The sequence below is a fragment of the Pleurodeles waltl genome, unplaced genomic scaffold (assembly GCF_031143425.1).
Source record: "Pleurodeles waltl isolate 20211129_DDA unplaced genomic scaffold, aPleWal1.hap1.20221129 scaffold_39, whole genome shotgun sequence".
NCBI lineage: Eukaryota > Metazoa > Chordata > Amphibia > Caudata > Salamandridae > Pleurodeles > Pleurodeles waltl.
The window spans coordinates 8,609,992-8,636,395 of record NW_027150097.1 but is presented as its reverse complement, the minus strand read 5'-3'; the positions used below and the strand labels follow the sequence as shown (position 1 = coordinate 8,636,395).

General features: G+C 45.9%; 8 non-coding genes across 8 annotated transcripts; all 8 read right to left on the bottom strand.

The window, feature by feature from the left end:
* Positions 1-473: 473 nt before the first annotated feature.
* On the bottom strand, positions 474-556 carry TRNAL-CAG (transfer RNA leucine (anticodon CAG)). The gene has a single exon. It is a non-coding gene; the product is annotated as a tRNA-Leu (tRNA).
* A 3,554-nt stretch (positions 557-4,110) lies between these two features.
* Positions 4,111-4,193, bottom strand: TRNAL-CAG (transfer RNA leucine (anticodon CAG)). The gene has a single exon. It is a non-coding gene; the product is annotated as a tRNA-Leu (tRNA).
* Positions 4,194-7,754: 3,561 nt separating this feature from the next.
* TRNAL-CAG (transfer RNA leucine (anticodon CAG)) lies at positions 7,755-7,837 on the bottom strand. Its single transcript has one exon. It is a non-coding gene; the product is annotated as a tRNA-Leu (tRNA).
* Positions 7,838-11,391: 3,554 nt separating this feature from the next.
* On the bottom strand, positions 11,392-11,474 carry TRNAL-CAG (transfer RNA leucine (anticodon CAG)). The gene has a single exon. It is a non-coding gene; the product is annotated as a tRNA-Leu (tRNA).
* Positions 11,475-15,032: 3,558 nt separating this feature from the next.
* On the bottom strand, positions 15,033-15,115 carry TRNAL-CAG (transfer RNA leucine (anticodon CAG)). The gene has a single exon. It is a non-coding gene; the product is annotated as a tRNA-Leu (tRNA).
* Positions 15,116-17,459: 2,344 nt separating this feature from the next.
* TRNAL-CAG (transfer RNA leucine (anticodon CAG)) lies at positions 17,460-17,542 on the bottom strand. The gene has a single exon. It is a non-coding gene; the product is annotated as a tRNA-Leu (tRNA).
* A 7,200-nt stretch (positions 17,543-24,742) lies between these two features.
* TRNAL-CAG (transfer RNA leucine (anticodon CAG)) lies at positions 24,743-24,825 on the bottom strand. The gene has a single exon. It is a non-coding gene; the product is annotated as a tRNA-Leu (tRNA).
* A 1,131-nt stretch (positions 24,826-25,956) lies between these two features.
* On the bottom strand, positions 25,957-26,039 carry TRNAL-CAG (transfer RNA leucine (anticodon CAG)). Its single transcript has one exon. It is a non-coding gene; the product is annotated as a tRNA-Leu (tRNA).
* Between the last annotated feature and the right edge of the window lie 365 nt (positions 26,040-26,404).

The following is a 26,404-nucleotide window of genomic DNA, read 5'->3' as shown; positions in this document are numbered from 1 at the left end:
ACGTGGAACCGGAGAGAATAAAAGGTCAGGGAAGGTGTTCCTCGTGGCCAATGACTCTATATTATTCTCTGTGTATTTATTAAAACTTATCTGCGAAACAGGCACCGTGTGTGCACGATGCAACACACCCCTCCCATGCCCTGAATACAGAAGTTAAAAACCAGCTGTGATTGGGACGCAGGGGACCCTGGTGCCACTGAACCTTCTGCACTGTGAACCTGCTGAACTATTGACAGCTGCGCTCTTGATATGTAGGGTCGAAACCTTTATCTCTGCCCCTCTATCACGATTTGTTGAAGATGCTGTGATTTCCCGCTTTACCGATTTACTGCGATTTAGCCAACTTCAGGAAATTAGTGCAAGCAACGGACAATAGATCTTATCGATAATTTACAGAAACTGTTGACATTGTTTTTGATACGGGTGTTTGGAAAAAAAAAGTCCAAAAATGTATCCACCTCGCAAAAGACACTTGTCAGAAGTGGGATTCGAACCCACGCCTCCAAAGGAGACTGCGACCTGAACGCAGCTCCTTAGACCACTCGGCCATCCTGACACTCTTGACACTGCACTGATGGCTCAATTTCCAGCTTATAAACCAAAATGAGTGCCATGTACTGAGTGAATGTTGTTTAATGTCCTCTGTATTTTCAATTCCAGACCTTCCTGCTCAGGGAAACAGTGGGATCTGAAGCTGATGAAGGTTAGAGGATGGATCATCCTGACAGTGGATCCGGTGGTGACTGCTACTAATTCTCAATCATCTACTACATGGGGTGTGGACATGCTGAATTTTGAGCCAGTGCACATGGCGGGTGGTGACTGCTACTAATTCTCAATCATCTACTACAGGGGGTGTGGACATGCAGAATTTGGAGCCAGTTCAAGATTCAGATCAGGAGGTGCCTGGCTCCATACCAATCAACTCAGTGCCTCTGAGACAAGGACTTGAACGGTACAGTTTGAGTCCTCGACCGCCATGCTCAACGCGGCTGCAAGGATTCGGGGTGGATTGACTGAATGTGGCATTTCTTGTTGTGTACCATTCTTGTATACTGGATTAGTATAGTATCTTTTTTTTGAGCAGCTATGTTTGTTTTGTATTGGTTAAGGAGAAATGTTGTGTTCGTTATGGGCACGCCTATGATGCACACCAAGGGAGGTAGGGAGTGTTAGTCTCCCCCGAGTTTTGGAGTTGGATGGTAGGCGCGGTGACGTTGAACCGGAGAGAATAAAAGGTCAGGGAAGGTGTTCCTCATGGCCAATGACTCTATATTATTCTCTGTGTATTTATTAAAACTTATCTGCGAAACAGGCACTGTGTGCACGATGCAACACACCCCTCCCATGCCCTGAATACAGAAGTTAAAAACCAGCTGTGATTGGGATGCAGGGGACCCTGGTGCCACTGAACCTTCTGCACTGTGAACCTGCTGAACTATTGACAGCTGTGCTTTTGATATGTAGGGTCGAAACCTTTAATTTGGCCCCTCTATCACGATTTGTTGAAGATGCTGTGATTTCCTGCTTTACCGTTTACTGCGATTTAGCCAACTTCAGGCAATTAGTGCAAGCAACGGACAATAGATCTTATCGATAATTTACAGAAACTGTTGACATTGTTTTTGATACGGGTGCTTGGAAAAAAAATTCCAAAACTGTATCCACCTCGCAAAAGACACTTATCAGAAGTGGGATTCAAACCCACGCCTCCAAAGGAGACTGCGACCTGAACTCAGCACCTTAGACCACTCGGCCATCCTGACACTCTTGACACTGCACTGATGGCTCAATTTCCAGCTTATAAACCAAAATGAGTGCCATGTACTGATTAAATGTTGTTTAATGTCCTCTGTATTTTCAATTCCAGAACTTCCTGCTCAGGGACACAGTGGGATCTGAAGCTGATGAAGGAGAGAGGATGGATCATCCTGACAGTGGATCCGGTGGTGACTGCTACTAATTGTCAATCATCTACTACATGGGGTGTGGACATGCTGAATTTTGAGCCAGTGCACATGGCCGGTGGTGACTGCTATTAATTCTCAATCATCTACTACAGGGGGTGTGGACATGCAGAATTTGGAGCCAGTTCAAGATTCAGATCAGGAGGTGCCTGACTCCATACCAATCAACTCAGTGCCTCTGAGACAAGGACTTGAACGGTACAGTTTGAGTCCTCGACCGCCATGCTCAAAGCGGCTGCAAGGATTCGGGGTGGATTGACTGAATGTGGCATTTCATGTTGTGTACCATTCTTGTATACTGGATTAGTATAGTATCTTTTTTTTGAGCAGCTATGTTTGTTTTGTATTGGTTAAGGAGAAATGTTGTGTTCGTTATGGGCACGCCTATGATGCACACCAAGGGAGGTAGGGAGTGTTAGTCTCCCCCGAGTTTTGGAGTTGGATGGTAGGCGCGGTGACGTGGAACCGGAGAGAATAAAAGGGCAGGGAAGGTGTTCCTCGTGGCCAATGACTCTATATTATTCTCTGTGTATTTATTAAAACTTATCTGCGAAACAGGCACCGTGTGTGCACGATGCAACACACCCCTCCCATGCCCTGAATACAGAAGTTAAAAACCAGCTGTGATTGGGACGCAGGGGACCCTGGTGCCACTGAACCTTCTGCACTGTGAACCTGCTGAACTATTGACAGCTGCGCTCTTGATATGTACGGTCGAAACCTTTATCTCTGCCCCTCTATCACGATTTGTTGAAGATGCTGTGATTTCCCGCTTTACCAATTTACTGCGATTTAGCCAACTTCAGAAAATTAGTGCAAGCAACGGACAATAGATCTTATCGATAATTTACAGAAACTGTTGACATTGTTTTTGATACGGGTGCTTGGAAAAAAAAAGTCCAAAAATGTATCCACCTCGCAAAAGACACTTGTCAGAAGTGGGATTCGAACCCACGCCTCCAAAGGAGACTGTGACCTGAACGCAGCGCCTTAGACCACTCGCCATCCTGACACTCTTAACACTGCGCTGATGGCTCAATTTCCAGCTTATAAACCAAAATGAGTGCCATGTACTGAGTGAATTTTGTTTAATGTCCTCTGTATTTTCAATTCCAGACCTTCCTGCTCAGGGAAACAGTGGGATCTGAAGCTGATGAAGGAGAGAGGATGGATCATCCTGACAGTGAATCCGGTGGTGACTGCTTCTAATTCGCAATCATCGACTACTTGGGGTGTGTACATGCAGAAGTTTGAGCCAGTGCACATGGCCGGTGGTGACTGCTACTAATTCTCAATCATCTACTACAAGGGGTGTGGACATGCAGAATTTGGAGCCAGTTCAAGATTCAGATCAGGAGGTGCCTGGCTCCATACCAATCAACTCAGTGCCTCTGAGACAAGGACTTGAACGGTACAGTTTGAGTCCTCGACCGCCATGCTCAACGCGGCTGCAAGGATTCGGGGTGGATTGACTGAATGTGGCATTTCTTTTTGTGTACTATTCTTGTATACTGGATTAGTATAGTATCTTTTTTTTGAGCAGCTATGTTTGTTTTGTATTGGTTAAGGAGAAATGTTGTGTTCGTCATGGGCACGCCTATGATGCACACCAAGGGAGGTAGGGAGTGTTAGTCTCCCCCAACTTTTGGAGTTGGATGGTAGGCGCGGTGACGTGGAACCGGAGAGAATAAAAGGTCAGGGAAGGTGTTCCTCGTGGCCAAAGACTGTATATTATTCTCTGTGTATTTATTAAAACTTATCTGCGAAAGAGGCACCGTGTGTGCACGATGCAACACACCCCTCCCATGCCCTGAATACAGAAGTTAAAAACCAGCTGTGATTGGGACGCAGGGGACCCTGGTGCCACTGAACCTTCTGCACTGTGAACCTGCTGAACTATTGACAGCTGCGCTCTTGATATGTAGGGTCGAAACCTTTATCTCTGCCCCTCTATCACGATTTGTTGAAGATTCTGTGATTTCCCGCTTTACCGATTTACTGCGATTTAGCCAACTTCAGGAAATTAGTGCAAGCAACGGACAATAGATCTTATCGATAATTTACAGAAACTGTTGACATTGTTTTTGATACGGGTGCTTGGAAAAAAAAAGTCCAAAAATGTATCCACCTCGCAAAAGACACTAGTCAGAAGCGGGATTCGAACCCATGCCTCCAAAGGAGACTGCGATCTGAACGCAGCGCCTTAGACCACTCGGCCATCCTGACACTCTTAACACTGCACTGATGGCTCAATTTCCAGCTTATAAACCAAAATGAGTGCCATGTACTGAGTGAATTTTGTTTAATGTCCTCTGTATTTTCAATTCCAGACCTTCCTGCTCAGGGAAACAGTGGGATCTGAAGCTGATGAAGGAGAGAGGATGGATCATCCTGACAGTGAATCCGGTGGTGACTGCTACTAATTCGCAATCATCGACTACTTGGGGTGTGGACATGCAGAAGTTTGAGCCAGTGCACATGGCCGGTGGTGACTGCTACTAATTCTCAATCATCTACTACAAGGGGTGTTGACATGCAGAATTTGGAGCCAGTTCAAGATTCAGATCAGGAGGTGCCTGGCTCCATACCAATCAACTCAGTGCCTCTGAGACAAGGACTTGAACGGTACAGTTTGAGTCCTCGACCGCCATGCTCAACGCGGCTGCAAGGATTCGGGGTGGATTGACTGAATGTGGCATTTCTTGTTGTGTACTATTCTTGTATACTGGATTAGTATAGTATCTTTTTTTTGAGCAGCTATGTTTGTTTTGTATTGGTTAAGGAGAAATGTTGTGTTCGTCATGGGCACGCCTATGATGCACACCAAGGGAGGTAGGGAGTGTTAGTCTCCCCCGAGTTTTGGAGTTGGATGGTAGGCGCGGTGACGTGGAACCGGAGAGAATAAAAGGTCAGGGAAGGTGTTCCTCGTGGCCAATGACTCTATATTATTCTCTGTGTATTTATTCAAACTTATTTGCGAAACAGGCACTTTGTGTGCACAATGCAACACACCCCTCCCATGCCCTGAATACAGAAGTTAAAAACCAGCTGTGATTGGGACGCAGGGGACCCTGGTGCCACTGAACCTTCTGCACTGTGAACCTGCTGAACTATTGACAGCTGTGCTTTTGATATGTAGGGTCGAAACCTTTATCTCGGCCCCTCTATCACGATTTGTTGAAGATGCTGTGATTTCCTGCTTTACCGATTTACTGCGATTTAGCAAACTTCAGGCAATTAGTGCAAGCAACGGACAATAGATCTTATCGATAATTTACAGAAACTGTTGACATTGTTTTTGATAAGGGTGCTTGGAAAAAAAAAAGTCCAAAAATGTATCCACCTCGCAAAAGACACTTGTGAGAAGAGGGGTTTGAACCCACGTCTCCAAGGGAGACTGTGACCTGAATGCAGCACCTTAGACCACCCGGCCATCCTGACACTCTTGACACCAGACTGATGGCTCAATTTCCAGCTTATAAACCAAAATGAGTGCCATGTACTGAGTGAATGTTATTTAATGTCCTCTGTATTTTCAATTCCAGACCTTCCTGCTCAGGGAAACAGTGGGATCTGAAGCTGATGAAGGAGAGAGGATGGATCATCCTGACAGTGAATCCGGTGGTGACTGCTACTAATTCTCAATCATCTACTACATGGGGTGTGGACATGCTGAATTTTGAGCCAGTGCACATGGCCGGTGGTGACTGCTACTAATTCTCAATCATCTACTACAAGGGGTGTGGACATGCAGAATTTGGAGCCAGTTCAAGATTCAGATCAGGAGGTGCCTGGCTCCATACCAATCAACCCAGTGCCTCTGAGACAAGGACTTGAACGGTACAGTTTGAGTCCTCGACCGCCATGCTCAACGTGGCTGCAAGGATTCGGGGTGGATTGACTGAATGTGGCATTTCTTGTTGTGTACTATTCTTGTATACTGGATTAGTATAGTATCTTTTTTTTTTAGCAGCTCTGTTTGTTTTGTATTGGTTAAGGAGAAATGTTGTGTTCCTCATGGGCACGCCTATGATGCACACCAAGGGAGGTAGGGAGTGTTAGTCTCCCCCAACTTTTGGAGTTGGATGGTAGGCGCGGTGACGTGGAACCGGAGAGAATTAAAGGCCAGGGAAGGTGTTCCTCGTGGCCAATGACTCTATATTATTCTCTGTGTATTTATTAAAACTTATCTGCGAAACAGGCACCGTGTGTGCACGATGCAACACACCCCTCCCATGCCCTGAATACAGAAGTTAAAAACCAGCTGTGATTGGGACGCAGGGGACCCTGGCGCCACTGAACCTTCTGCACTGTGAACCTGCTGAACTATTGACAGCTGCGCTCTTGATATGTAGGGTCGAAACCTTTATCTCTGCCCCTCTATCACGATTTGTTGAAGATGCTGTGATTTCCCGCTTTACCGATTTACTGCTATTTAGCCAACTTCAGGAAATTAGTGCAAGCAACGGACAATAGATCTTATCGATAATTTACAGAAACTGTTGACATTGTTTTTGATACGGGTGCTTGGAAAAAAAAAGTCCAAAAATGTATCCACCTCGCAAAAGACACTTGTCAGAAGGAGGATTCGAACCCACGCCTCCAAAGGAGACTGCGACCTGAACGCAGCACCTGAGACCACTCGGCCATCCTGACACTCTTGACACTGCACTGATGGCTCAATTTCCAGCTTATAAACCAAAATGACTGCCATGTACTGAGTGAATGTTGTTTAATGTCCTCTGTATTTTCAATTCCAGACCTTCCTGCTCAGGAAAACAGTGGGATCTGAAGCTGATGAAGGAGAGAGGATGGATCATTCTGACAGTGAATCCGGTGGTGACTGCTTCTAATTCTCAATCATCGACTACTTGGGGTGTGGACATGCAGAAGTTTGAGCCAGTGCACATGGCCGGTGGTGACTGCTACTAATTCTCAATCATCTACTACAAGGGGTGTGGACATGCAGAATTTGGAGCCAGTTCAAGATTCAGATCAGGAGGTGCCTGGCTCCATACCAATCAACTCAGTGCCTCTGAGACAAGGACTTGAACGGTACAGTTTGAGTCCTCGACCGCCATGCTCAACGCGGCTGCAAGGATTCGGGGTGGATTGACTGAATGTGGTATTTCTTGTTGTGTACTATTCCTGTATACTGGATTAGTATAGTATCTTTTTTTTGAGCAGCTATGTTTGTTTTGTATTGGTTAAGGAGAAATGTTGTGTTCGTCATGGGCACGCCTATGATGCACACCAAGGGAGGTAGGGAGTGTTAGTCTCCCCTGAGTTTTGGAGTTGGATGGTAGGCGCGGTGACGTGGAACCGGAGAGAATAAAAGGTCAGGGAAGGTGTTCCTCGTGGCCAATGACTCTATATTATTCTCTGTGTATTTATTAAAACTTATCTGCGAAACAGGCACCGTGTGTGCACGATGCAACACACCCCTCCCATGCCCTGAATACAGAAGTTAAAAACCAGCTGTGATTGGGACGCAGGGGACCCTGGTGCCACTGAACCTTCTGCACTGTGAACCTGCTGAACTATTGACAGCTGCGCTCTTGATATGTAGGGTCGAAACCTTTATCTCTGCCCCTCTATCACGATTTGTTGAAGATGCTGTGATTTCCCGCTTTACCGATTTACTGCGATTTAGCCAACTTCAGGAAATTAGTGCAAGCAACGGACAATAGATCTTATCGATAATTTACAGAAACTGTTGACATTGTTTTTGATACGGGTGTTTGGAAAAAAAAAGTCCAAAAATGTATCCACCTCGCAAAAGACACTTGTCAGAAGTGGGATTCGAACCCACGCCTCCAAAGGAGACTGCGACCTGAACGCAGCTCCTTAGACCACTCGGCCATCCTGACACTCTTGACACTGCACTGATGGCTCAATTTCCAGCTTATAAACCAAAATGAGTGCCATGTACTGAGTGAATGTTGTTTAATGTCCTCTGTATTTTCAATTCCAGACCTTCCTGCTCAGGGAAACAGTGGGATCTGAAGCTGATGAAGGTTAGAGGATGGATCATCCTGACAGTGGATCCGGTGGTGACTGCTACTAATTCTCAATCATCTACTACATGGGGTGTGGACATGCTGAATTTTGAGCCAGTGCACATGGCGGGTGGTGACTGCTACTAATTCTCAATCATCTACTACAGGGGGTGTGGACATGCAGAATTTGGAGCCAGTTCAAGATTCAGATCAGGAGGTGCCTGGCTCCATACCAATCAACTCAGTGCCTCTGAGACAAGGACTTGAACGGTACAGTTTGAGTCCTCGACCGCCATGCTCAACGCGGCTGCAAGGATTCGGGGTGGATTGACTGAATGTGGCATTTCTTGTTGTGTACCATTCTTGTATACTGGATTAGTATAGTATCTTTTTTTTGAGCAGCTATGTTTGTTTTGTATTGGTTAAGGAGAAATGTTGTGTTCGTTATGGGCACGCCTATGATGCACACCAAGGGAGGTAGGGAGTGTTAGTCTCCCCCGAGTTTTGGAGTTGGATGGTAGGCGCGGTGACGTTGAACCGGAGAGAATAAAAGGTCAGGGAAGGTGTTCCTCATGGCCAATGACTCTATATTATTCTCTGTGTATTTATTAAAACTTATCTGCGAAACAGGCACTGTGTGCACGATGCAACACACCCCTCCCATGCCCTGAATACAGAAGTTAAAAACCAGCTGTGATTGGGATGCAGGGGACCCTGGTGCCACTGAACCTTCTGCACTGTGAACCTGCTGAACTATTGACAGCTGTGCTTTTGATATGTAGGGTCGAAACCTTTAATTTGGCCCCTCTATCACGATTTGTTGAAGATGCTGTGATTTCCTGCTTTACCGTTTACTGCGATTTAGCCAACTTCAGGCAATTAGTGCAAGCAACGGACAATAGATCTTATCGATAATTTACAGAAACTGTTGACATTGTTTTTGATACGGGTGCTTGGAAAAAAAATTCCAAAACTGTATCCACCTCGCAAAAGACACTTATCAGAAGTGGGATTCAAACCCACGCCTCCAAAGGAGACTGCGACCTGAACTCAGCACCTTAGACCACTCGGCCATCCTGACACTCTTGACACTGCACTGATGGCTCAATTTCCAGCTTATAAACCAAAATGAGTGCCATGTACTGAGTAAATGTTGTTTAATGTCCTCTGTATTTTCAATTCCAGAACTTCCTGCTCAGGGACACAGTGGGATCTGAAGCTGATGAAGGAGAGAGGATGGATCATCCTGACAGTGGATCCGGTGGTGACTGCTACTAATTGTCAATCATCTACTACATGGGGTGTGGACATGCTGAATTTTGAGCCAGTGCACATGGCCGGTGGTGACTGCTATTAATTCTCAATCATCTACTACAGGGGGTGTGGACATGCAGAATTTGGAGCCAGTTCAAGATTCAGATCAGGAGGTGCCTGACTCCATACCAATCAACTCAGTGCCTCTGAGACAAGGACTTGAACGGTACAGTTTGAGTCCTCGACCGCCATGCTCAAAGCGGCTGCAAGGATTCGGGGTGGATTGACTGAATGTGGCATTTCATGTTGTGTACCATTCTTGTATACTGGATTAGTATAGTATCTTTTTTTTGAGCAGCTATGTTTGTTTTGTATTGGTTAAGGAGAAATGTTGTGTTCGTTATGGGCACGCCTATGATGCACACCAAGGGAGGTAGGGAGTGTTAGTCTCCCCCGAGTTTTGGAGTTGGATGGTAGGCGCGGTGACGTGGAACCGGAGAGAATAAAAGGGCAGGGAAGGTGTTCCTCGTGGCCAATGACTCTATATTATTCTCTGTGTATTTATTAAAACTTATCTGCGAAACAGGCACCGTGTGTGCACGATGCAACACACCCCTCCCATGCCCTGAATACAGAAGTTAAAAACCAGCTGTGATTGGGACGCAGGGGACCCTGGTGCCACTGAACCTTCTGCACTGTGAACCTGCTGAACTATTGACAGCTGCGCTCTTGATATGTACGGTCGAAACCTTTATCTCTGCCCCTCTATCACGATTTGTTGAAGATGCTGTGATTTCCCGCTTTACCAATTTACTGCGATTTAGCCAACTTCAGAAAATTAGTGCAAGCAACGGACAATAGATCTTATCGATAATTTACAGAAACTGTTGACATTGTTTTTGATACGGGTGCTTGGAAAAAAAAAGTCCAAAAATGTATCCACCTCGCAAAAGACACTTGTCAGAAGTGGGATTCGAACCCACGCCTCCAAAGGAGACTGTGACCTGAACGCAGCGCCTTAGACCACTCGCCATCCTGACACTCTTAACACTGCGCTGATGGCTCAATTTCCAGCTTATAAACCAAAATGAGTGCCATGTACTGAGTGAATTTTGTTTAATGTCCTCTGTATTTTCAATTCCAGACCTTCCTGCTCAGGGAAACAGTGGGATCTGAAGCTGATGAAGGAGAGAGGATGGATCATCCTGACAGTGAATCCGGTGGTGACTGCTTCTAATTCGCAATCATCGACTACTTGGGGTGTGTACATGCAGAAGTTTGAGCCAGTGCACATGGCCGGTGGTGACTGCTACTAATTCTCAATCATCTACTACAAGGGGTGTGGACATGCAGAATTTGGAGCCAGTTCAAGATTCAGATCAGGAGGTGCCTGGCTCCATACCAATCAACTCAGTGCCTCTGAGACAAGGACTTGAACGGTACAGTTTGAGTCCTCGACCGCCATGCTCAACGCGGCTGCAAGGATTCGGGGTGGATTGACTGAATGTGGCATTTCTTTTTGTGTACTATTCTTGTATACTGGATTAGTATAGTATCTTTTTTTTGAGCAGCTATGTTTGTTTTGTATTGGTTAAGGAGAAATGTTGTGTTCGTCATGGGCACGCCTATGATGCACACCAAGGGAGGTAGGGAGTGTTAGTCTCCCCCAACTTTTGGAGTTGGATGGTAGGCGCGGTGACGTGGAACCGGAGAGAATAAAAGGTCAGGGAAGGTGTTCCTCGTGGCCAAAGACTGTATATTATTCTCTGTGTATTTATTAAAACTTATCTGCGAAAGAGGCACCGTGTGTGCACGATGCAACACACCCCTCCCATGCCCTGAATACAGAAGTTAAAAACCAGCTGTGATTGGGACGCAGGGGACCCTGGTGCCACTGAACCTTCTGCACTGTGAACCTGCTGAACTATTGACAGCTGCGCTCTTGATATGTAGGGTCGAAACCTTTATCTCTGCCCCTCTATCACGATTTGTTGAAGATTCTGTGATTTCCCGCTTTACCGATTTACTGCGATTTAGCCAACTTCAGGAAATTAGTGCAAGCAACGGACAATAGATCTTATCGATAATTTACAGAAACTGTTGACATTGTTTTTGATACGGGTGCTTGGAAAAAAAAAGTCCAAAAATGTATCCACCTCGCAAAAGACACTAGTCAGAAGCGGGATTCGAACCCATGCCTCCAAAGGAGACTGCGATCTGAACGCAGCGCCTTAGACCACTCGGCCATCCTGACACTCTTAACACTGCACTGATGGCTCAATTTCCAGCTTATAAACCAAAATGAGTGCCATGTACTGAGTGAATTTTGTTTAATGTCCTCTGTATTTTCAATTCCAGACCTTCCTGCTCAGGGAAACAGTGGGATCTGAAGCTGATGAAGGAGAGAGGATGGATCATCCTGACAGTGAATCCGGTGGTGACTGCTACTAATTCGCAATCATCGACTACTTGGGGTGTGGACATGCAGAAGTTTGAGCCAGTGCACATGGCCGGTGGTGACTGCTACTAATTCTCAATCATCTACTACAAGGGGTGTTGACATGCAGAATTTGGAGCCAGTTCAAGATTCAGATCAGGAGGTGCCTGGCTCCATACCAATCAACTCAGTGCCTCTGAGACAAGGACTTGAACGGTACAGTTTGAGTCCTCGACCGCCATGCTCAACGCGGCTGCAAGGATTCGGGGTGGATTGACTGAATGTGGCATTTCTTGTTGTGTACTATTCTTGTATACTGGATTAGTATAGTATCTTTTTTTTGAGCAGCTATGTTTGTTTTGTATTGGTTAAGGAGAAATGTTGTGTTCGTCATGGGCACGCCTATGATGCACACCAAGGGAGGTAGGGAGTGTTAGTCTCCCCCGAGTTTTGGAGTTGGATGGTAGGCGCGGTGACGTGGAACCGGAGAGAATAAAAGGTCAGGGAAGGTGTTCCTCGTGGCCAATGACTCTATATTATTCTCTGTGTATTTATTCAAACTTATTTGCGAAACAGGCACTTTGTGTGCACAATGCAACACACCCCTCCCATGCCCTGAATACAGAAGTTAAAAACCAGCTGTGATTGGGACGCAGGGGACCCTGGTGCCACTGAACCTTCTGCACTGTGAACCTGCTGAACTATTGACAGCTGTGCTTTTGATATGTAGGGTCGAAACCTTTATCTCGGCCCCTCTATCACGATTTGTTGAAGATGCTGTGATTTCCTGCTTTACCGATTTACTGCGATTTAGCAAACTTCAGGCAATTAGTGCAAGCAACGGACAATAGATCTTATCGATAATTTACAGAAACTGTTGACATTGTTTTTGATAAGGGTGCTTGGAAAAAAAAAAGTCCAAAAATGTATCCACCTCGCAAAAGACACTTGTGAGAAGAGGGGTTTGAACCCACGTCTCCAAGGGAGACTGTGACCTGAATGCAGCACCTTAGACCACCCGGCCATCCTGACACTCTTGACACCAGACTGATGGCTCAATTTCCAGCTTATAAACCAAAATGAGTGCCATGTACTGAGTGAATGTTATTTAATGTCCTCTGTATTTTCAATTCCAGACCTTCCTGCTCAGGGAAACAGTGGGATCTGAAGCTGATGAAGGAGAGAGGATGGATCATCCTGACAGTGAATCCGGTGGTGACTGCTACTAATTCTCAATCATCTACTACATGGGGTGTGGACATGCTGAATTTTGAGCCAGTGCACATGGCCGGTGGTGACTGCTACTAATTCTCAATCATCTACTACAAGGGGTGTGGACATGCAGAATTTGGAGCCAGTTCAAGATTCAGATCAGGAGGTGCCTGGCTCCATACCAATCAACCCAGTGCCTCTGAGACAAGGACTTGAACGGTACAGTTTGAGTCCTCGACCGCCATGCTCAACGCGGCTGCAAGGATTCGGGGTGGATTGACTGAATGTGGCATTTCTTGTTGTGTACTATTCTTGTATACTGGTTTAGTATAGTATCTTTTTTTTGAGCAGCTATGTTTGTTTTGTATTGGTTAAGGAGAAATGTTGTGTTCGTCATGGGCACTCCTATGATGCACACCAAGGGAGGTAGGGAGTGTTAGTCTCCCCCGAGTTTTGGAGTTGGATGGTAGGCGCGGTGACGTGGAACCGGAGAGAATAAAAGGTCAGGGAAGGTGTTCCTCGTGGCCAATGACTCTATATTATTCTCTGTGTATTTATTAAAACTTATCTGCGAAACAGGCACCGTGTGTGCACGATGCAACACACCCCTCCCATGCCCTGAATACAGAAGTTAAAAACCAGCTGTGATTGGGACACAGGGGACCCTGGTGCCACTGAACCTTCTGCACTGTGAACCTGCTGAACTATTGACAGCTGCGCTCTTGATATGTAGGGTCGAAACCTTTATCTCTGCCCCTCTATCACGATTTGTTGAAGATGCTGTGATTTCCCGCTTTACCGATTTACTGCGATTTAGCCAACTTCAGGAAATTAGTGCAAGCAACGGACAATAGATCTTATCGATAATTTACAGAAACTGTTGACATTGTTTTTGATACGGGTGCTTGGAAAAAAAAAGTCCAAAAATGTATCCACCTCGCAAAAGACACTTGTCAGAAGTGTCATTCGAACCCACACCTCCAAAGGAGACTGCAACCTGAACGCAACGCCTTAGACCACTCGGCCATCCTGACACTATTGACACTGCACTGATGGCTCAATTTCCAGCTTATAAACCAAAATGAGTGCCATGTACTGAGTGAATGTTGTTTAATGTCCTCTGTATTTTCAATTCCAGACCTTCCTGCTCAGGGAAACAGTGGGATCTGAAGCTGATGAAGGAGAGAGGATGGATCATCCTGACAGTGAATCCGGTGGTGACTGCTACTAATTCTAAATCATCGACTACTTGGGGTGTGGACATGCAGAAGTTTGAACCAGTGCACATGGCCGGTGGTGACTGCTACTAATTCTCAATCATCTACTACAAGGGGTGTGGACATGCAGAATTTGGAGCCAGTTCAAGATTCAGATCAGGAGGTGCCTGGCTCCATACCAATCAACTCAGTGCCTCTGAGCAAGGACTTGAACGGTACAGTTTGAGTCCTCGACCGCCATGTTCAACGCGGCTGCAAGGATTCGGGGTGGACCGACTGAATGTGGCATTTCTTGTTGTGTACTATTCTTGTATACTGGATTAGTATAGTATCTTTTTTTTGAGCAGCTATGTTTGTTTTGTATTGGTTAAGGAGAAATGTTGTGTTCGTCATGGGCACGCCTATGATGCACACCAAGGGAGGTAGGGAGTGTTAGTCTCTCCTGAGTTTTGGAGTTGGATGGTAGGTGCGGTGACGTGGAACCGGAGAGAATAAAAGGCAGGGAAGGTGTTCCTCGTGGAAAATGACTCCATATTATTCTCTGTGTATTTATTAAAACTTATCTGCGAAACAGGCACCATGTGTGCACGATGCAACACACCCCTCCCATGCCCTGAATACAGAAGTTAAAAACCAGCTGTGATTGGGACGCAGGGGACCCTGGTGCCACTGAACCTTCTGCACTGTGAACCTGCTGAACTATTGACAGCTGCGCTCTTGATATGTAGGGTCAAAACCTTTATCTCTGCCCCTCTATCACTATTTGTTGAAGATGCTGTGATTTCCCGCTTTACCGATTTACTGCGATTTAGCCAACTTCAGGAAATTAGTGCAAGCAACGGACAATAGATCTTATCGATAATTTACAGAAACTGTTGACATTGTTTTTGATACGGGTGCTTGGAAAAAAAAAGTCACAAAATGTATCCACCTCGCAAAAGACACTTGTCAGAAGTGGGATTCGAACCCACGCCTCCAAAGGAGACTGCGACCTGAACGCAGCGCCTTAGACCACTCGGCCATCCTGACACTTGTAACACTGCACTGATGGCTCAATTTCCAGCTTATAAACCAAAATGAGTGCCATGTACTGAGTGAATGTTATTTAATGTCCTCTGTATTTTCAATTCCAGACCTTCCTGCTCAGGGAAACAGTGGGATCTGAAGCTGATGAAGGAGAGAGGATGGATCATCCTGACAGTGGATCCGGTGGTGACTGCTACTAATTCTCAATCATCTACTACATGGGGTGTGGACTTGCAGAATTTTGAGCCAGTGCATATGGCCGGTGGTGACTGCTACTAATTCTCAATCATCTACTACAGGGGGTGTGGACATGCAGAATTTGGAGCCAGTTCAAGATTCAGATCAGGAGGTGCCTGGCTCCATACCAATCAACTCAGTGCCTCTGAGACAAGGACTTGAACGGTACAGTTTGAGTCCTCGACCGCCATGCTCAACGCGGCTGCAAGGATTCGGGGTGGATTGATTGAATGTGGTATTTATTGTTGTGTACTATTCTTGTATACTGGTTTAGTATAGTATCTTTTTTTTGAGCAGCTATGTTTGTTTTGTATTGGTTAAGGAGAAATGTTGTGTTCGTCATGGGCACGCCTATGATGCACACCAAGGGAGGTAGGGAGTGTTAGTCTCCCCCGAGTTTTGGAGTTGGATGGTAGGCGCGGTGACGTGGAACCGGAGAGAATAAAAGGTCAGGGAAGGTGTTCCTCGTGGCCAATGACTCTATATTATTCCCTGTGTATTTATTAAAACTTATCTGCGAAACAGGCACCGTGTGTGCACGATGCAACACACCCCTCCCATGCCCTGAATACAGAAGTTAAAAACCAGCTGTGATTGGGACGCAGGGGACCCTGGTGCCACTGAACCTTCTGCACTGTGAACCTGCTGAACTATTGACAGCTGCGCTCTTGATATGTACGGTCGAAACCTTTATCTCTGCCCCTCTATCACGATTTGTTGAAGATGCTGTGATTTCCCGCTTTACCGATTTACTGCGATTTAGCCAACTTCAGAAAATTAGTGCAAGCAACGGACAATAGATCTTATCGATAATTTACAGAAACTGTTGACATTGTTTTTGATACGGGTGCTTGGAAAAAAAAAGTCCAAAAATGTATCCACCTCGCAAAAGACACTTGTCAGAAGTGGGATTCGAACCCACGCCTCCAAAGGAGACTGTGACCTGAACGCAGCGCCTTAGACCACTCGCCATCCTGACACTCTTAACACTGCGCTGATGGCTCAATTTCCAGCTTATAAACCAAAATGAGTGCCATGTACTGAGTGAATTTTGTTTAATGTCCTCTGTATTTTCAATTCCAGACCTTCCTGCTCAGGGAAACAGTGGGATCTGAAGCTGATGAAGGAGAGAGGATGGATCATCCTGACAGTGAATCCGGTGGTGACTGCTTCTAATTCGCAATCATCGACTACTTGGGGTGTGTACATGCAGAAGTTTGAGCCAGTGCACATGGCCGGTGGTGACTGCTACTAATTCTCAATCATCTACTACAAGGGGTGTGGACATGCAGAATTTGGAGCCAGTTCAAGATTCAGATCAGGAGGTGCCTGGCTCCATACCAATCAACTCAGTGCCTCTGAGACAAGGACTTGAACGGTACAGTTTGAGTCCTCGACCGCCATGCTCAACGCGGCTGCAAGGATTCGGGGTGGATTGACTGAATGTGGCATTTCTTTTTGTGTACTATTCTTGTATACTGGATTAGTATAGTATCTTTTTTTTGAGCAGCTATGTTTGTTTTGTATTGGTTAAGGAGAAATGTTGTGTTCGTCATGGGCACGCCTATGATGCACACCAAGGGAGGTAGGGAGTGTTAGTCTCCCCCAACTTTTGGAGTTGGATGGTAGGCGCGGTGACGTGGAACCGGAGAGAATAAAAGGTCAGGGAAGGTGTTCCTCGTGGCCAAAGACTGTATATTATTCTCTGTGTATTTATTAAAACTTATCTGCGAAAGAGGCACCGTGTGTGCACGATGCAACACACCCCTCCCATGCCCTGAATACAGAAGTGAAAAACCAGCTGTGATTGGGACGCAGGGGACCCTGGTGCCACTGAACCTTCTGCACTGTGAACCTGCTGAACTATTGACAGCTGCGCTCTTGATATGTAGGGTCGAAACCTTTATCTCTGCCCCTCTATCACGATTTGTTGAAGATTCTGTGATTTCCCGCTTTACCGATTTACTGCGATTTAGCCAACTTCAGGAAATTAGTGCAAGCAACGGACAATAGATCTTATCGATAATTTACAGAAACTGTTGACATTGTTTTTGATACGGGTGCTTGGAAAAAAAAAGTCCAAAAATGTATCCACCTCGCAAAAGACACTAGTCAGAAGCGGGATTCGAACCCATGCCTCCAAAGGAGACTGCGATCTGAACGCAGCGCCTTAGACCACTCGGCCATCCTGACACTCTTAACACTGCACTGATGGCTCAATTTCCAGCTTATAAACCAAAATGAGTGCCATGTACTGAGTGAATTTTGTTTATTGTCCTCTGTATTTTCAATTCCAGACCTTCCTGCTCAGGGAAACAGTGGGATCTGAAGCTGATGAAGGAGAGAGGATGGATCATCCTGACAGTGAATCCGGTGGTGACTGCTACTAATTCGCAATCATCGACTACTTGGGGTGTGGACATGCAGAAGTTTGAGCCAGTGCACATGGCCGGTGGTGACTGCTACTAATTCTCAATCATCTACTACAAGGGGTGTTGACATGCAGAATTTGGAGCCAGTTCAAGATTCAGATCAGGAGGTGCCTGGCTCCATACCAATCAACTCAGTGCCTCTGAGACAAGGACTTGAACGGTACAGTTTGAGTCCTCGACCGCCATGCTCAACGCGGCTGCAAGGATTCGGGGTGGATTGACTGAATGTGGCATTTCTTGTTGTGTACTATTCTTGTATACTGTTTTAGTATAGTATCTTTTTTTTGAGCAGCTATGTTTGTTTTGTATTGGTTAAGGAGAAATGTTGTGTTCGTCATGGGCACGCCTATGATGCACACCAAGGGAGGTAGGGAGTGTTAGTCTCCCCCGAGTTTTGGAGTTGGATGGTAGGCTCGGTGACGTGGAACCGGAGAGAATAAAAGGTCAGGGAAGGTGTTCCTCGTGGCCAATGACTCTATATTATTCTCTGTGTATTTATTCAAAGTTATTTTCGAAACAGTCACTTTGTGTGCACAATGCAACACACCCCTCCCATGCCCTGAATACAGAAGTTAAAAACCAGCTGTGATTGGGACGCAGGGGACCCTGGTGCCACTGAACCTTCTGCACTGTGAACCTGCTGAACTATTGACAGCTGTGCTTTTGATATGTAGGGTCGAAACCTTTATCTCGGCCCCTCTATCACGATTTGTTGAAGATGCTGTGATTTCCTGCTTTACCGATTTACTGCGATTTTGCAAACTTCAGGCAATTAGTGCAAGCAACGGACAATAGATCTTATCGATAATTTACAGAAACTGTTGACATTGTTTTTGATAAGGGTGCTTGGAAAAAAAAAAGTCCAAAAATGTATCCTCCTCGCAAAAGACACTGGTGAGAAGAGGGGTTTGAACCCACGTCTCCAAGGGAGACTGTGACCTGAATGCAGCACCTTAGACCACCCGGCCATCCTGACACTCTTGACACCAGACTGATGGCTCAATTTCCAGCTTATAAACCAAAATGAGTGCCATGTACTGAGTGAATGTTATTTAATGTCCTCTGTATTTTCAATTCCAGACCTTCCTGCTCAGGGAAACAGTGGGATCTGAAGCTGATGAAGGAGAGAGGATGGATCATCCTGACAGTGAATCCGGTGGTGACTGCTACTAATTCTCAATCATCTACTACATGGGGTGTGGACATGCTGAATTTTGAGCCAGTGCACATGGCCGGTGGTGACTGCTACTAATTCTCAATCATCTACTACAAGGGGTGTGGACATGCAGAATTTGGAGCCAGTTCAAGATTCAGATCAGGAGGTGCCTGGCTCCATACCAATCAACCCAGTGCCTCTGAGACAAGGACTTGAACGGTACAGTTTGAGTCCTCGACCGCCATGCTCAACGCGGCTGCAAGGATTTGGGGTGGATTGACTGAATGTGGCATTTCTTGTTGTGTACTATTCTTGTATACTGGTTTAGTATAGTATCTTTTTTTTGAGCAGCTATGTTTGTTTTGTATTGGTTAAGGAGAAATGTTGTGTTCGTCATGGGCACTCCTATGATGCACACCAAGGGAGGTAGGGAGTGTTAGTCTCCCCCGAGTTTTGGAGTTGGATGGTAGGCGCGGTGACGTGGAACCGGAGAGAATAAAAGGTCAGGGAAGGTGTTCCTCGTGGCCAATGACTCTATATTATTCTCTGTGTATTTATTCAAACTTATTTGCGAAACAGGCACTTTGTGTGCACAATGCAACACACCCCTCCCATGCCCTGAATACAGAAGTTAAAAACCAGCTGTGATTGGGACGCAGGGGACCCTGGTGCCACTGAACCTTCTGCACTGTGAACCTGCTGAACTATTGACAGCTGTGCTTTTGATATGTAGGGTCGAAACCTTTATCTCGGCCCCTCTATCACGATTTGTTGAAGATGCTGTGATTTCCTGCTTTACCGATTTACTGCGATTTTGCAAACTTCAGGCAATTAGTGCAAGCAACGGACAATAGATCTTATCGATAATTTACAGAAACTGTTGACATTGTTTTTGATAAGGGTGCTTGGAAAAAAAAAAGTCCAAAAATGTATCCACCTCGCAAAAGACACTGGTGAGAAGAGGGGTTTGAACCCACGTCTCCAAGGGAGACTGTGACCTGAATGCAGCACCTTAGACCACCCGGCCATCCTGACACTCTTGACACCAGACTGATGGCTCAATTTCCAGCTTATAAACCAAAATGAGTGCCATGTACTGAGTGAATGTTATTTAATGTCCTCTGTATTTTCAATTCCAGACCTTCCTGCTCAGGGAAACAGTGGGATCTGAAGCTGATGAAGGAGAGAGGATGGATCATCCTGACAGTGAATCCGGTGGTGACTGCTACTAATTCTCAATCATCTACTACATGGGGTGTGGACATGCTGAATTTTGAGCCAGTGCACATGGCCGGTGGTGACTGCTACTAATTCTCAATCATCTACTACAAGGGGTGTGGACATGCAGAATTTGGAGCCAGTTCAAGATTCAGATCAGGAGGTGCCTGGCTCCATACCAATCAACCCAGTGCCTCTGAGACAAGGACTTGAACGGTACAGTTTGAGTCCTCGACCGCCATGCTCAACGCGGCTGCAAGGATTTGGGGTGGATTGACTGAATGTGGCATTTCTTGTTGTGTACTATTCTTGTATACTGGTTTAGTATAGTATCTTTTTTTTGAGCAGCTATGTTTGTTTTGTATTGGTTAAGGAGAAATGTTGTGTTCGTCATGGGCACTCCTATGATGCACACCAAGGGAGGTAGGGAGTGTTAGTCTCCCCCGAGTTTTGGAGTTGGATGGTAGGCGCGGTGACGTGGAACCGGAGAGAATAAAAGGTCAGGGAAGGTGTTCCTCGTGGCCAATGACTCTATATTATTCTCTGTGTATTTATTAAAACTTATCTGCGAAACAGGCACCGTGTGTGCACGATGCAACACACCCCTCCCATGCCCTGAATACAGAAGTTAAAAACCAGCTGTGATTGGGACACAGGGGACCCTGGTGCCACTGAACCTTCTGCACTGTGAACCTGCTGAACTATTGACAGCTGCGCTCTTGATATGTAGGGTCGAAACCTTTATCTCTGCCCCTCTATCACGATTTGTTGAAGATGCTGTGATTTCCCGCTTTACCGATTTACTGCGATTTAGCCAACTTCAGGAAATTAGTGCAAGCAACGGACAATAGATCTTATCGATAATTTACAGAAACTGTTGACATTGTTTTTGATACGGGTGCTTGGAAAAAAAAAGTCCAAAAATGTATCCACCTCGCAAAAGACACTTGTCAGAAGTGTCATTCGAACCCACGCCTCCAAAGGAGACTGCAACCTGAACGCAACGCCTTAGACCACTCGGCCATCCTGACACTATTGACACTGCACTGATGGCTCAATTTCCAGCTTATAAACCAAAATGAGTGCCATGTACTGAGTGAATGTTGTTTAATGTCCTCTGTATTTTCAATTCCAGACCTTCCTGCTCAGGGAAACAGTGGGATCTGAAGCTGATGAAGGAGAGAGGATGGATCATCCTGACAGTGAATCCGGTGGTGACTGCTACTAATTCTAAATCATCGACTACTTGGGGTGTGGACATGCAGAAGTTTGAACCAGTGCACATGGCCGGTGGTGACTGCTACTAATTCTCAATCATCTACTACAAGGGGTGTGGACATGCAGAATTTGGAGCCAGTTCAAGATTCAGATCAGGAGGTGCCTGGCTCCATACCAATCAACTCAGTGCCTCTGAGCACGGACTTGAACGGTACAGTTTGAGTCCTCGACCGCCATGTTCAACGCGGCTGCAAGGATTCGGGGTGGACCGACTGAATGTGGCATTTCTTGTTGTGTACTATTCTTGTATACTGGATTAGTATAGTATCTTTTTTTTGAGCAGCTATGTTTGTTTTGTATTGGTTAAGGAGAAATGTTGTGTTCGTCATGGGCACGCCTATGATGCACACCAAGGGAGGTAGGGAGTGTTAGTCTCTCCTGAGTTTTGGAGTTGGATGGTAGGCGCGGTGACGTGGAACCGGAGAGAATAAAAGGCAGGGAAGGTGTTCCTCGTGGAAAATGACTCCATATTATTCTCTGTGTATTTATTAAAACTTATCTGCGAAACAGGCACCATGTGTGCACGATGCAACACACCCCTCCCATGCCCTGAATACAGAAGTTAAAAACCAGCTGTGATTGGGACGCAGGGGACCCTGGTGCCACTGAACCTTCTGCACTGTGAACCTGTTGAACTATTGACAGCTGTGCTTTTGATATGTAGGGTCAAAACCTTTATCTCTGCCCCTCTTTCACTATTTGTTGAAGATGCTGTGATTTCCCGCTTTACCGATTTACTGCGATTTAGCCAACTTCAGGAAATTAGTGCAAGCAACGGACAATAGATCTTATCGATAATTTACAGAAACTGTTGACATTGTTTTTGATACGGGTGCTTGGAAAAAAAAAGTCAAAAAATGTATCCACCTCGCAAAAGACACTTGTGAGAAGAGGGGTTTGAACCCACGTCTCCAAGGGAGACTGTGACCTGAATGCAGCACCTTAGACCACCCGGCCATCCTGACACTCTTGACACCAGACTGATGGCTCAATTTCCAGCTTATAAACCAAAATGAGTGCCATGTACTGAGTGAATGTTATTTAATGTCCTCTGTATTTTCAATTCCAGACCTTCCTGCTCAGGGAAACAGTGGGATCTGAAGCTGATGAAGGAGAGAGGATGGATCATCCTGACAGTGAATCCGGTGGTGACTGCTACTAATTCTCAATCATCTACTACATGGGGTGTGGACATGCTGAATTTTGAGCCAGTGCACATGGCGGGTGGGGACTGCTACTTATTCTCAATCATCTACTACAAGGGGTGTGGACATGCAGAATTTGGAGCCAGTTCAAGATTCAGATCAGGAGGTGCCTGGCTCCATACCAATCAACCCAGTGCCTCTGAGACAAGGACTTGAACGGTACAGTTTGAGTCCTCGACCGCCATGCTCAACGCGGCTGCAAGGATTCGGGGTGGATTGACTGAATGTGGCATTTCTTGTTGTGTACTATTCTTGTATACTGGTTTAGTATAGTATCTTTTTTTTGAGCAGCTATGTGTGTTTTGTATTGGTTTAGGAGAAATGTTGTGTTCGTCATGGGCACGCCTATGATGCACACCAAGGGAGGTAGGGAGTGTTAGTCTCCCCCGAGTTTTGGAGTTGGATGGTAGGCGCGGTGACGTGGAACCGGAGAGAATAAAAGGTCAGGGAAGGTGTTCCTCGTGGCCAATGACTCTATATTATTCTCTGTGTATTTATTAAAACTTATCTGCGAAACAGGCACCGTGTGTGCACGATGCAACACACCCCTCCCATGCCCTGAATACAGAGGTTAAAAACCAGCTGTGATTGGGACGCAGGGGACCCTGGTGCCACTGAACCTTCTGCACTGTGAACCTGCTGAACTATTGACAGCTGCGCTCTTGATATGTAGGGTCGAAACCTTTATCTCTGCCCCTCTATCACGATTTGTTGAAGATGCTGTGATTTCCCGCTTTACCGATTTACTGCGAGTTAGCCAACTTCAGGAAATTAGTGCAAGCAACGGACAATAGATCTTATCGATAATTTACAGAAACTGTTGACATTGTTTTTGATACGGGTGCTTGGAAAAAAAAAGTCCAAAAATGTATCCACCTCGCAAAAGACACTTGTCAGAAGTGTCATTCGAACCCACGCCTCCAAAGGAGACTGCAACCTGAACGCAACGCCTTAGACCACTCGGCCATCCTGACACTATTGACACTGCACTGATGGCTCAATTTCCAGCTTATAAACCAAAATGAGTGCCATGTACTGAGTGAATGTTGTTTAATGTCCTCTGTATTTTCAATTCCAGACCTTCCTGCTCAGGGAAACAGTGGGATCTGAAGCTGATGAAGGAGAGAGGATGGATCATCCTGACAGTGAATCCGGTGGTGACTGCTACTAATTCTCAATCATCGACTACTTGGGGTGTGGACATGCAGAAGTTTGAACCAGTGCACATGGCCGGTGGTGACTGCTACTAATTCTCAATCATCTACTACAAGGGGTGTGGACATGCAGAATTTGGAGCCAGTTCAAGATTCAGATCAGGAGGTGCCTGGCTCCATACCAATCAACTCAGTGCCTCTGAGCAAGGACTTGAACGGTACAGTTTGAGTCCTCGACCGCCATGTTCAACGCGGCTGCAAGGATTCGGGGTGGATTGACTGAATGTGGCATTTCTTGTTGTGTACTATTCTTGTATACTGGATTAGTATATTATCTTTTTTTTGAGCAGCTATGTTTGTTTTGTATTGGTTAAGGAGAAATGTTGTGTTCGTCATGTGCACGCCTATGATGCACACCAAGGGAGGTAGGGAGTGTTAGTCTCCCCCGAGTTTTGGAGTTGGATGGTAGGCGCGGTGACGTGGAACCGGAGAGAATAAAAGGCCAGGGAAGGTGTTCCTCGTGGAAAATGACTCCATATTATTCTCTGTGTATTTATTAAAACTTATCTGCGAAACAGGCACCATGTGTGCACGATGCAACACACCCCTCCCATGCCCTGAATACAGAAGTTAAAAACCAGCTGTGATTGGGACGCAGGGGACCCTGGTGCCACTGAACCTTCTGCACTGTGAACCTGCTGAACTATTGAGAGCTGCGCTCTTGATATGTAGGGTCAAAACCTTTATCTCTGCCCCTCTATCACTATTTGTTGAAGATGCTGTGATTTCCCGCTTTACCGATTTACTGCGATTTAGCCAACTTCAGGAAATTAGTGCAAGCAACGGACAATAGATCTTATTGATAATTTACAGAAACTGTTGACATTGTTTTTGATACGGGTGCTTGGAAAAAAAAAGTCAAAAAATGTATCCACCTCGCAAAAGACACTTGTCAGAAGTGGGATTCGAACCCACGCCTCCAAAGGAGACTGCGACCTGAACGCAGCGCCTTAGACCACTCGGCCATCCTGACATTTGTAACACTGCACTGATGGCTCAATTTCCAGCTTATAAACCAAAATGAGTGCCATGTACAGAGTGAATGTTATTGAATGTCCTCTGTATTTTCAATTCCAGACCTTCCTGCTCAGGGAAACAGTGGGATCTGAAGCTGATGAAGGAGAGAGGATGGATCATCCTGACAGTGGATCCTGTGGTGACTGCTACTAATTCTCAATCATCTACTACATGGGGTGTGGACTTGCAGAATTTTGAGCCAGTGCATATAGCCGGTGGTGACTGCTACTAATTCTCAATCATCTACTACAGGGGGTGTGGACATGCAGAATTTGGAGCCAGTTCAAGATTCAGATCAGGAGGTGCCTGGCTCCATACCAATCAACTCAGTGCCTCTGAGACAAGGACTTGAACGGTACAGTTTGAGTCCTCGACCGCCATGCTCAACGCGGCTGCAAGGATTCGGGGTGGATTGACTGAATGTGGTATTTATTGTTGTGTACTATTCTTGTATACTGGTTTAGTATAGTATCTTTTTTTTGAGCAGCTATGTTTGTTTTGTATTGGTTAAGGAGAAATGTTGTGTTCGTCATGGGCACGCCTATGATGCACACCAAGGGAGGTAGGGAGTGTTAGTCTCCCCCGAGTTTTGGAGTTGGATGGTAGGCGCGGTGACGTGGAACCGGAGAGAATAAAAGGTCAGGGAAGGTGTTCCTCGTGGCCAATGACTTTATATTATTCTCTGTGTATTTATTAAAACTTATCTGTGAAAAAGACACCGTGTGTGCACGATGCAACACACCCCTCCCATGCCCTGAATACAGAAGTTAAAAACCAGCTGTGATTGGGACGCAGGGGACCATGGTGCCACTGAACCTTCTGCACTGTGAACCTGCTGAACTATTGACAGCTGCGCTCTTGATATGTAGGGTCGAAACCTTTATCTCTGCCCCTCTATCATGATGTGTTGAAGATGCTGTGATTTCCCGCTTTACCGATTTACTGCGATTTAGACAACTTCAGGAAATTAGTGCAAGCAACGGACAATAGATCTTATCGATAATTTAAAGAAACTGTTGACATTGTTTTTGATACGGGTGCTTGGAAAAAAAAAGTCCAAAAATGTATCCACCTCGCAAAAGACACTTGTCAGAAGTGGGATTTGAACCCACTCCTCCAAAGGAGACTGCGACCTGAACGCAGCGCCTTAGACCACTCGGCCATCCTGACACTCTTGACACTGCACTGATGGCTCAATTTCCAGCTTATAAACCAAAATGAGTGCCATGTACTGAGTGAATGTTGTTTAATGTCCTCTGTATTTTCAATTCCAGACCTTCCTGCTCAGGGAAACAGTGGGATCTGAAGCTGATGAAGGAGAGAGGATGGATCATCCTGACAGTGGATCCGGTGGTGACTGCTACTAATTCTCAATCATCTACTACATGGAGTGTGGACATGCTGAATTTTGAGCCAGTGCACGTGGCCGGTGGTGACTGCTACTAATTCTCAATCATCTACTACAGGGGGTGTGGACATGCAGAATTTGGAGCCAGTTCAAGATTCAGATCAGGAGGTGCCTGGCTCCATACCAA